Raw genomic sequence first — 12890 nt, 5'->3', positions numbered from 1 at the left:
AACCCACAATACTCTTCACTCTTGCACATTTTCTTCTTCCTCTTACTAAGTCAAACTTGTTGAAAGTATTAGCCATTTACACACCTTCTGATTCTTCACTTCTGATTTTATGTTAACCCACTCCAGCCTGGTCTCTGTCCCCATGACTCCAACAAAATGACTTTGTCACTATTGACCTCCATGCTGCCAAAAACAATGAACATCTCTCGCTTTTCGTATCAGTAGCCCTGTGATCAAGAGTCAGTGCAGTTGCTCTCCCCGTCCTTCCTGATATATTTGGTCTCTTGGCTTCATAATACCACTCCTTCTTCATCAACTCTAAGTAGCGGAATATTACCCTCTACCTCAATTCTCCTTTATTTCCTTAGCTGGGCCTTTCTTATCTCCCCAAATTCTGTGTTCTTCAGCCTTGGCTCTGGGCCCCCATTCTTTGTTTCTCTATGCTCTCTTTCATAGGTCTAAATAGTACTTCTATGTGGATGGCTATTAAAGTTATATCTCCACCTGCAAACCTCATTTCTGAGCTCCATGCTTGTATATCCAACTGGCTACTTGGCGTATCTACATATCTGGCTTCCAGATATCTCAAACTTAACGTGTCCCAAAATGAATTTGAGTTTTTCCACCAGAACTCTTCACACTCCAGGCTTCTCCATTTCAGTTAATGACACGACCATTCTCTGTTCCTCACACTGGATAGAGGAATGTGTTGATGCTTCCCTTCACTTTACCCCCATATCCAACCTACTGGCCAGTCTGGTGATTTTACTTCCAAACATCAACTTCCTCTCATTTACACCTCCAGGCTCCTGGCCACATCATTTCTCATCTGAGGTACTGTGATAGCCATCTAACTAGTCTCCCCTTTTTCATACTTTGCCCTCTCCTTCTGGTGACCATATAATTTATCATCCAAACCGAGTCACTTTCAAGAATGAAAAGGGGCATTATCGATAATTGTACCACTGTTGGGGGAAGCAGCAATGGAAGAAGGGTTTACAGTGTGCCTACACAAACTAGTTATAAGTAATGCATAAAAGAAATCAGGAACAATAAACTGCAGAAGGCTGAAGGAGGCCTTCCTGGCCTCTCTATGCCAGCATGTTCCCAGGTGCAGAGTGTCCTAAGCTCTGATATTCTAAACATAGTCCCCGAGGACAGAGTGAGACGCCGTCTCAAAATAGCAACAACACAAAAACCTGATCCTCTGCAGTGTACTGTGTTGCCAGATGATTTTGCACAATTGTAGGTGAATGTAAGTGTTCTAAGAAGTTTAAGGTAGGCTAGGCTAAGCTATGATGTTTGGTAGGTTAAGTGCATTAGATGCATTTTTCACCTATAATATTTTCAATTTAGGATGGGCTGTCTGTAAATAATCTCATTTGTAAGTCAATTGTATCATATCTCCCCTATGCTTCAAATCCTTCAGAGAATTCCTGTCTCCCTTAGGTAAAGTCCATGCCCTTAATCGTGGCCTACAAGGTGCTGTGTGATCTCTCCCTGGCCACCCGCCAGCATCGTCACCTGCCATACCTTCCCAAGTTCTCCACACTGGCCTTCTCTCTGTCCCACCAACAAGCCAGCCTCTTGTTTGCCACAGGGCCTTTGCACATGACATTTCATCTGCCCAGTACCCTCCTCTCCTTGCTGTTCACATGGCTGTCTCTTTCTCACCTTGTGAGCCTCTCTTGAAATCCCTCTTTCTTGCATGAGAGGACTTACCTGGCTGGTCTTCTATGAATATTCTTTACTTCTTAATCAGTTTTTTTTTTGTTTGTTTGAGACAGAGTCTCACTCCAACACCAGGCGCCAGGCTAGAGTGCAGTGGTGCGACCTCGGCTCACTGCAACCTCCGCCTCCTGGGTTCAAGCAATTCTCCTGTCTCAGCCTCCTGAGTAGCTGGGACTACAGGAGCGCGCCACCACGCCCAGCAAATTTTTTTGTATTTTTAGTAGAGATGGGGTTTCACCATGTTGGCCAGGATGGTCTTGATCTCTTGACCTCATGATCCGCCCGCCTCAGCCTCCCAAAGTGCTGGGATTACAGGTGTGAGCCACTGCGCCTGGCCAATCAGTTTTTAATATGTGGGATTATTTTATTGATATCTTGGCTTATTCTTTTTTGTTTGGATTTTCTTTTGGTCCATCTTTCTCCCTAGATTATAAAATAGGTCAGAGAAGTGATCACTTTTGTCTTGTTCACTCCTAAATATCCAGTACCAACGAAAGTGCTTGGCATATAATGGGACTTCAACAAATGCTTATTGAATGAATGAAGGAGTATTGAATGAATTTATTAATTTGCTAATAAAAGAAAAGCTTCATTTTTGAGGGAGGTCAGTCTAGTTTTAGGGGACAGGAAGGTGCTAATGAAGAGGGAGATACTGGAGACAAAGAAAGAGTGAATGACAGCTGCACCAAAGTCAAGTGGAAGCAAAGGAGATGGGATCAAACCCATAGGTGATAAGTGAACCCCAAAAGAGTAGAAACAGCTCTTGCTCTGAGAAAGGAAGGGGAGAAGGATGGGGTCAGGGAAGGCAGAAGATTTTGAGATGGAGGACAAGGGGTTCTAGGGAGTCAAGTTGTATTTGTGTATTAGTCAGTTTTCACGCTGCTATAAAGAACTACCTGGGACTGGGTAATTCATGAAGAAAAGAGGTTTAATTGACTCACAGTTCTGCAGGCTGTGCACAAAGCATGGCTAGCGGGCCTCAGGAAACTTACAATCATGGTGGAAGGTGAAGGGAAAGCAAGCACCTTCTTCACATGGAGGCAGGGGGTGGAGAGAGAAAGAGAGGGAGAGGGAGAGGGAGAGGGAAAGGTAAGGAGAGAGAAAGAGAGAGAGAGAGAGGGAGAGAGTGTGTGTGTGTGAGAGAGAAGGGATAGTACACTTTAAACCATCCATCTTGCGAGAAGTCACTCACTATTATAAGAAAAGCATGGGGGAAAAACCCATCCTCGTGAGCCAATCACCTCCCACCAGGTCCCTCTCCCAACATTAAGGATTACAATTCAACATGAGACTAGGCTGGGACACAGAGCCAAGCCATACCAACTTGCTTTTGTTGTGCACTACTGCTTCCAGGATTCATGACATTGCACTGTTTTGTCCACTCAGTTTGCTTGTCTGTCTGTAGGGCAAGTATGTAAGACATGAAAAGCAAAAATCATGTCTGTTTTATTGTATATCATTATTGTATCCACAGCACCTATTATAGGTCCTGGCACATAGTAGATGCTCAATAAACAGGTCATTGAAATAAGTAAATGAAGTGGAGGAGAAATGCTCTTTACAAGTTGACAGGTCTGGGAGGTGGGTCCAAATCTGCCTCATGGAGGGTAATAGTGATGTGATGCTGCCATCCTAGTCTCTCCCAGGTCTCAGAATCATTAATGAGAAATGTTCTAGATATTTTAGTTTGACCAGAGGGCTGGGTGGAAGGGCATGGAAACATGTGGAGCTTACAACTAAAGCTACCCGTTATTATATACAGATTAAAAACGACGTCATTCTGCAAGTAATGGCATTCACAGCAACCTGGATGGGATTGGAGACCATTATTCTAAGTGAAGTGACTCAGGAATGGAAAATCACATATCGTATGTTCTCACTCATAAGTGGGAGCTAAGCTATGAGGCTGCAAAGTCATAAGAATCATACAATGGACTTTGGAAACTCAGAAGAAAGAGTGGGAGGTGGGTGAGGGATAAAAGACTACACGTTGGGCGCAGTGTACACTGCTTGGGTGATGGGTGCACCAAAATCTCCCCACTGGTGAGCCTGCTCATGTAACCAAACACTGCCTTTCCCGCCAAAACCTATTGAAATAAAATAAAAAATTAAAAAAAGTCATTCTGCAAATGACATATGTTATCCAAATGTAACCAGTTTATAGAGGAATCTCAGTTTAAGGGGATTTTAACTCCAAGTGGCTTAGTTTTCCTAAACTCTGCTTTCAACTGTGGTCTTATAAACCCTTTTCTCTATCCTTAACAGTTAGATAATTTTAGATTATTTAGTTTATTAAAAATCACTACAGTCTTGTTTCAAGCTCCAATATCATGTCTGTTTTGAAGCATCCCATCCTGTTTCGCCATCGTCAGCTAGATTGTAGTGGGGGTGCTGGGAGGGGTGAGGGTTTAGAGAACTCTTTCCCTGCTCCTCTGGCACCAGCACTTAGAGAAGGATGAGGCTAGTCCAATTCTGAGATGTCTTTCTACCACATTTCCCAGCCTCAAGATTGGGAAAGGGGAGAGATGTAAAGGAGAGGGTAATCATTTTGGCCTCGCCCTGGTTTGATGTGCTTCTAACTGATGCTGATATATATTCTCTGCTGATGTGGGGGTCTCCACTGAGATGGTGGGCAGGATTGTTCCTGATGTGAAATCCAGCCCCCTCAGATGTGGAGGTGGAAGTCCCCAGAGAAGAACAGCTGTATCTATGACTGGTCCTGAAAGTGGTCGTTGTTCCAAGCCCCCTCTCTGGGTAAGGTTTACCTTACCTGGCCCAGCCATGCCTTTTCTCTAACCTCAGTGGTTCTCTCAACAGACCCACCAGAATGGCTGAGGACCTCTTCTCTTCCTCCCCAGGGCTGCAGAGATCAGCGATGGATAAGAGGTCACCCCATCTTCTCTTTAGGCATATTCCATCACTACCTCTTCAAGCTCTGCTGCCTGGGCTACTCCATCCTTTAGAAATACCCAGATGAGAAGCAAGCACCAGAATGTTCACACACAGTGAGCTCTCTCAGGAAATGACCACACTCTCCTCTGCTTTGGTGGGGGCACAGAATGAGCGGGCAGTTTTTGCAGCTCAGTGTGCACCCAGCTGGGAAGGCATTTTTCTTTTCTTTGTATTTATTTTTGATTTTTAAAAAATTCAACTTTTATTTTAGAGACAGTGAGTACATGTGCATGTTTGTTTACATACGTATATTGAACCCAAGTAGTAAGCATGGTACTCAATAGGTAGTTTTTTAACCCACGCTCCCCTCCCTCCTCCTTCTAGTAGTCTGCAGTATCTATTGTTTCCATGTTTATGTCCATGCGTCTTCAATGTTTAGCTCTCATATATACATGAGAACATGTGGTATTTGGTTTTCAGTTCCTGTGTTAATTCACTTAGGATAACGGCCTCCAGCTGCATCCATGTTGCTGCAGAGGACATGATTTCATTCTTCTTTGTGGCTGTGTATTATTCCGTAGTGTGTATGTACCACATTTTCTTTATTCAGCGCACCACTCATGGGCACCTAAGTTGATGCCATGTCTCTACTGTTGTAAATAGTGTGGCAATGAGTGTATGAGTACATATGTCTTTTTGGTATAATCTATTTTCCTTTGGGTATATACTCAGCAATAGGATTACTGGGTCCAATGGCAGCGCTGTTTTGAGTTCTTTGAGAAATCTCCAAACTGCTTTCCACAGTGGCAGAGCTAATTTATATTCCCAAGAGGGTATAAATGTCCCTTTTTCTCTGCAGTCTCATCAGCATCTGTTGTTTTTTGACTTTTTATTTTATGTATTTCTCTATTTTTACTGAGACAGGGTCTCATTCTGTCATCCAGGCTGCAGTGCAGTGGTGCAATCACAGCTCACTGCAGCCTCAACCTCCCAGGATCAGGTAATCCTCCCACTTCAGCCTCCGAGTAGCTGGGACTATAAGCATAAGCCATTGCACTTGGCTACTTTTTTGTGTTTTCTTTTCTTTTTTTTTGCAGAGATGAAATTTTGCTATGTTGCCCAGGCTTGTCTTGAACTCCTGGGCTCAAGTGATCTGCCAGCCTTGGTTTCCCAAAGTGCTGGGATTATAGGTATGAGCCATCGCACCTGGCCTGAGTTTATAATAATTGCCTTTGACTGGTGTGAGATGGTATCTCATTGTGGTTTTTATTTGCATTTCTCTGATGATTAGTGTTGTGGGCATTTTTTTTTTTGGTATGTTTGTTGGCCACTTGTATATCTTTTTTTGAGAAGTACCTGCTCATGTCTTTTGCCTATTTGTTTTTTTGCTTATTGATTTAAGTTCTTTGTAGGTTCTGGATATTAGATCTTTGCTGCCATTCTGTATATTGTCTGTTTACTTTGTTGATAGTTTCAAAGAAAATGAAATACTTGGGAATACAGCTAACCAAGGAGGTGAACGATCTCTGCAAGGAGAACTATAAAACGCTACTGAAAGAAATCAAGAGATGATGCAAATAAATGGAAAAACACTCCGTGTTGATGGATTAGAAGAATCAATATTGTTAATATGGCCATACTGCCCAAAGCAATGTAAAGATTCAATGGTATTCCTATCAAACTACCAATGTCATTCTTCACAGAATTAGAATAAACTATTCTAAAATTCATATGGAACCAAAAAAGAGCCAAAATAGCCAAAACAATCCTAGGCAAAAAGAACAAAGCTGGAGGCATCACATTACCCAACTTCAAACTATACTATAAGGCCACGGTAACCAAAACAGCATGGTACTGGTACAAAAACAGGCACATAGACCAATGGAACAGATTAGAAAACTCAGAAATAAAGCTGCACACCTATATCCATATGATCTTCAACAAGCAAAGGGAAAAGATTCTCTTTTTAATAAATGGTGCTGGAATAACTGGCTAGTCAGATGCAGAAGATTGGAATAGACCCTTACTTTTCACCATGTAAAAAAATTAACTCAAGATGAATTAATGAGGTCAGACGTGGTGGCTCATGCTTGTAATCCCAGCACTTTAGGAGGCGGGCAGATTGCTTGAGCTCAGGAGTTCAGCCTGGGCAAGATGGCCAAACTCTGTCTCTACTGAAAATGCAGAAAGTTAACTGGGTGTGGTGGTGCATGCCTGTAGTCCCAGCTACTCAGGAGGCTGAGGCAGGAGAATCACTTATACCTGGGAGGCAGAGGTTGCAGTGAGCCAGTAAGCCAAGATGGAGCCACTGCACTCCAGCCTGGATGATGGAGTGAGACTCTATCTCAAAAAAAAAAAAAAAAAAAAAGATGGATTAAAGATTTAAATGTAAGACTCACAATAAAATTCCTAGAAGAAAACGTAGGAAATACCTTTCTTGACATTGGCCTTGGCAAATAATTTTTGACTGAGTCCCCAAAGACAATTGCAGCAAAAACAAAAATTGACAAGTGGGACCTAATTAAACTAAAGAGCTCTACACAGCATTTTTTTTTTCCTTTACGCACTCAAAATCTATACGAAGAAATCACTGGTCTCCACAAACACTGTACTCCCCAAGGACTGACAACCCTGCTCTCTCTCCCATTCCTTTTCCCAGTCTTCTCCTTATATGGACCAGAGGGTGCAATGATGATGAGGAGGTGGTTGGTTGCTGAAGGCCTACACTGTTACCTCTTCATAAGCCTTGGGAGCTTATGAGATCTGGCCCGACTTCTTGGATGCTATCTCTAGGATGTGGGGTACTTGGAGCCTCTTTGCTCTCAGCTGTGGTCAGAAGGGGAAAAAAACATTACTCAACAGCTTGTTTTCCAAACTTGGGTCAAAAGCAGCCCTCTTGCAATCCTCTAACTTGCTAGATTCTTTTTTTGAAATCTCTAATTATGGGAAAAAATCCAGGTCCATTCTCAGAGAACAGTATGTTTTGTTTAACTACAAATTCATTATTTATAGAGTCTTATCAAACCACACTGTTTAAAACATATTTGCAAAGCCTCTAGCCAATGACCTACTTGTACCATTTCTGAAAGAACTGAAGGTATTTATGGTAACTCCAGGCTGGGCTCAATGTGCCTTGTTCCTGCACGATCTGACCTGGAGCAAGTGTACAATGCACTGTGACCTTTACTCCTGTGGAGAGTTCGACTTAGTACTGTCCAAATAGTGCCATGTTTCTCTTTAACACAAAGTCCTTAAAAAACCTCAATCTACTTACCGTTCTGGTAAACATACTTGCAAAATTCATTCATCTATTCTCATTTATTTATTTAATACGTATTTAATGAACTCCTAGTATTGGCAGGAACTCTTCTAGGCTCTGGGAATACAGTAGGGAATAAAGCAAAGAAGACTAGTGCTCTCATGGAGGTGGTGTTTCACTGGAAGAGTTATTACCAAGCTAGTAAATATTTAAGATAATTGAATTACATTATATTGTACATGTATGTATGCTATACTGCTGCCAACTTTAGGTTGCAGCTGTATAGCTTTTGGTTAATAATTCAAACACTTAATCCTATCAGACCAGATTTGAATTTCAGCTCTGTCATTGACTTTGTGGTAGCTAAGGACATAACATGGAAACATGCTTAAGTTAAATTGCCAAATGAAAAAGCAGACTATAAAATGATAGATATTGTATCACTTGGTGTTTGTTTATGTATTCATATATCTATATACACGTAGAAAATAGATTAGAGACCAAGTATGAAGGTTTTACTTCTCTAATCTACTAGATTAGAGACCAAGTATGAAGGTGAGGAGTGGTTCTCCTCACCCCTTCCCCAATCTTGGCTGATGAAATTAGTATTGTTTTTTATTTTTATTCTTATACTTATTTTGTATTTTTCAAGTTTTCATCAGTGAACATGCTCATTCAACTAAGACTTAGTCAGCCAAACTATGTCACAGCCACATTCCCAGGTACTGAGTAGCCATAGTTAAAAACCCAACTACAATGTTCCTGTCCTGATTGGGATTCCAGTGTTCAGATAAGGACAAATAACAAATAACTTATTTATAATATAGTTTATAGTCCTCTCTCCTTTTCTCTCTCTCCTTATATAGACTAGAGGGTGCAATGGAATCAGGAGGGGGTTTGTTGCTGAAGCCAAATCTGTACACAGACACAATGCACACACAACACACACGCAACACATACACACCACACACACATAGCACAGACATACACCACAGATACACACACACCACGCACACTCACACACACCACACATATACACACCACACACACACACCACACATACTCATAACCACACACATACACATACATTACACACACACACCACACACACACCCTATGTATTCCACACACAGCACACACACGCACACCACACACCCCACACACATACAACCCCCCCACACCACACACACACCACACATACACACACCACATACACACTCACCATACACCATGCACACCCCACATACACACCACACACACCCACACACACAAACATACACCACGCAGCAATACATATGTAAACAGATAGGTACACATAATGCATCCAAATTAATAAAGATTGCAATAAAATATGCTCCATATTTCAATAATCCTTACTCTGACCTTTTCCCCCAGCATGATTCCATTCTTTTCAGGCCTGCCTTTCCCTCAGGATTAACCAATGGAATTTAGGCAGCTGGGCTTGAGACCCAGAGTCCCTACTAATTTCTGGTATAGCAGGACTGAAGGAGCTGTAACGCAAACGGCTGAAACGCCCTCCTTGTTCACCACATTGCAGGCAACAGGAAGGAGGGAAGAGAAGAGAGGGGAGAAGAGCTGCATCCCTTCGGGGAGCCCAGACCTAGGAGCTCCCCGGGTTATGGCAGTGACGCCCTCTTTGGGGTTCTGTGGTTCCTGGCATCTCCAAGCTTCCAGGTACCACAGTGTTCCCTGGTGCCTTCCGTGGAAGCCACCTGCGGTACAACTGGTCCAGCAGAAGCCTCACAGGGAGCTTGTGCTGATGTCCGTGCTGGTGCCTGGCACTGCCAGCCCTGCTGCAGCCAGTGGGCCTAGCTGTCCACTCACTCACTCATGCATCCCTTGCCACTCTGTACCTGGCTTGCCCTTGGCAGGCATGACCTTGGGGCCAGTAGCACTAGCTGAGTGCCGCCTGCCAGGCGGAGAGAGTGGAATGAGTCCAGCGGACCTGAGCAAAACTTGGGCAAAGGCACCACTGGCCACAGAGGTTTCCAGCAGGTGGAGTCTTTAGGTTTTTCCAAATATAAGATATATAATCTGCAAACAAGGATAATTTGACTTCTTCCTTTCCAATTTGAATGCCCTTTCAGCTATTTTTTTCTCTTGTCTGATTGCTCTAGGTAGGACTTCCAGCACTGTGTTGAATGACAGTGGTGAAAGTGGGCATCCTTGTTGTATTCCCCTTCTTAGAGGAAAGGCTTTCAGTTTTTCCTCATTCAGTATGATACGACTTGTGAGTCTGTTATATAAGGCTTTTATTATTTTGAGATATGTTCCTTTTCTATCCAGTTTATTCAGGGTTTTATCATGAAGGGATGTTGAATTTTCTCAAATGCTTTTTCAGCATCAGTGGAGATTATCATATGGTTTTTATTCTTCATTCTGTTGATGAGATGTATTACATTGGTTGATTTGCATATGTTGAACCATCTTTGCATCCCAGGGATAGATCCCACTTGGTTATAATGCATTACATTTTTAATGTATTATTACAGTCAGTTTGCTAGCATTTTGCTGAGGATTTTTGCATCAATATTCATCAGAGATATTGGCCTGTAGTTTTCTTTTTTTGACATGTCTTTGTCTGGTTTTGGTATTAGGATAATACTGGCCTCATAGAATGTGTTTGAAAGTATTTGCTCCTCCTCTATTTTTTGGAATTTTTTGGGTTAAATTGGTATTAGTTATTCTTTAAATGTTTGGTAGAATTCAGCAGAGAAGCCACCAGGTGCCAGGCTTTTTTTTTTCCCCCCTGGGGAACTTTTTATTATGGCTTCGATATTGTGACTTGTTATTGATTTGCTCAGGTTTTGGATTTCTTCTTGGTTCAATCTTGGTAGGTTGTGTCTGAGTCTAGGAATTTGTCCATTTCTTCTAGATTTTCAAATTTATTGGCATATAGTTGCTCATAATAGCCACTAATGATCTTTTGAGTTTCTGCAGTATCAGTTATACTGTCTCCTTTTTCACTTCTGATTTTGTTTATTTGGATATTCTATCTTTTTCTAGTCTGGCTAAAGTTTTGTCAGTTTTGTTTAACTTTTCAAAAAAAAACATTTTGTGTCATTGATCTTTTGTATTTTTTTCTTCACTTCAATTTTATTTATTTCTGCTCTGATCATTATTATTTGTTTTCATCTACCAATTTTGGGCTTGGGTTTGCTCTTGTTTTTCTGGTTCTTTAAGATGCATTGTTAGGCTGTTTATTTGAAGTTTCTCTTCTTTTTTGATGTAGGCACTTACACCTGTAAACTTTCCTCTTAGTACTGCTTTTGCTGTATCTGCTAGGTTTCGAATGTTGTGTTTCCATTATCATTTGTTTCAAGAAATTTTTCAATTTCCTTTTAAATTTCTTCATTGACTCACTGGTCATTTAGGAGCATATTGTTTAATTTTTATGTATTTGTATAGTTTCCAAAATTTTTCTTGTTATTGGTTTCTAGTTTTATTCCATTGCAGTCAGAGAATATGCTTGATATGATTCAAACTTTTTCAAAGGTTTTAAGACTTGTTCTGTGACCTAACATGTGATCTATCTTTGAGAATGATTCATGTGCTGAATGCGTATTCTGCAGTTGTTGGATAAAATGTTCTGTAAATATCTATTAGATCCATTTGATCTAAAGTGCAGATTAAGTCCAATTGTTTTTGTGGTTGATTTTCTGTCTGGAAGATCTGTCCATTGCTGAAAGTGGGGCATTAAAGTCTCCAGCTATTATTGTATTGCAGTCTTTCTCTCTTGTTAGCTATGATATTTGTTTTATATATCTGGGTGCTCCAGTGTTGGGTACATATATATTTACAATTGTTATATCCCTTTGCTGAATTGACTCCTTTATCATTGTATAGTGACCTTCTTTGTCTCTTTTTATTGTTTTTGTTTTGAAATCCATTTTGTCTGATATAAATATGGCAACTCCTGCTCTTTTTTGGCTTTCATTGACATGGAATATCTTTTTCCATTCCTTTATTTTTAGTCTATGTGTATCTTTATAGGTGAAGCATGTTTCTTGTGGCAACAGATCAATGGGTCTTTTTTTTTTTAAATCCGTTCAGCCACTCTATATCTTCTTATTGGAGAATTTAGTCCATTTACATCAATGTTATTATTGATAAGTAAGGAGTTACTCCTGCCATTTTTTCTGTTTTCTGGTTGTTTTGCAATCTTCTCTTCCTTCTTTCTTTCCTTCCTGTCTTCCTTCAGTGAAGGTAATTTTCTCTGGTGATGTGGTTTAGTTTCTTGCTTTTTATTTTTTGTACATTTATTGCATGTTTTTTGGTTTGAGATTACCACGAGGCTTGCAAATACTATATTATAACCCACTGCTATCAGCCAGTAAGAACTTAACACTGTTTGCATGAACAAAAAGCAAACAAACAAATAAGCAAAGAGAACACTAATAAGAACTCTACATCTTAACTACATCCCCTGACTTTTAAACTTTTTGTTGTTTCTACTTAAATCTTATTGTACTGTCTATGTCTTATGTACTGTCTATGAGTTGTAGCTATTATTTTTGATTGGTTCATTGTTTAGTCTTTCTACTTAGGATAAAAGTATTTTACGCACCACAGTGATTATATTATGATATTCTGTGTATTTACTATTACCAGTGAGTTTTGTACTTTCAGGTGATTACTTATTGCTCATTAACATCCTTTTCTTTTTGACTGAAGTATTCCCTTTAGCATTTCTTGTAGGACAGGACTAGTGTTGATGAAATTCCTGAGCTTTTGTTTATCTGGGAAAATCTTTATTTCTCCTTCATGTTTGAAATATGTTTTTGCCAGATTTACTATTCTAGGGTAAAATTTTTCTCCCTTCAGCACTGTAAGTATGTTATGCCCTCTCTTCTGGCCCATAGGTTTCACTGAAATGTCTGTTGCCATATGTATTGGAACTCCATTGTATGTTGTTTATTTTCTCTTGCTGCTTTTAAGATCCTTTCTTTGTCATTTAGAAGTTCGATTATTATTATTGTCATTTTTT

Source organism: Sapajus apella, unplaced genomic scaffold (assembly GCF_009761245.1).
Source record: "Sapajus apella isolate SASKATOON/1434 unplaced genomic scaffold, GSC_monkey_1.0 scaffold47, whole genome shotgun sequence".
NCBI classification, from domain to species: domain Eukaryota; kingdom Metazoa; phylum Chordata; class Mammalia; order Primates; family Cebidae; genus Sapajus; species Sapajus apella.
Note: the sequence above shows the minus strand (reverse complement) of the source record.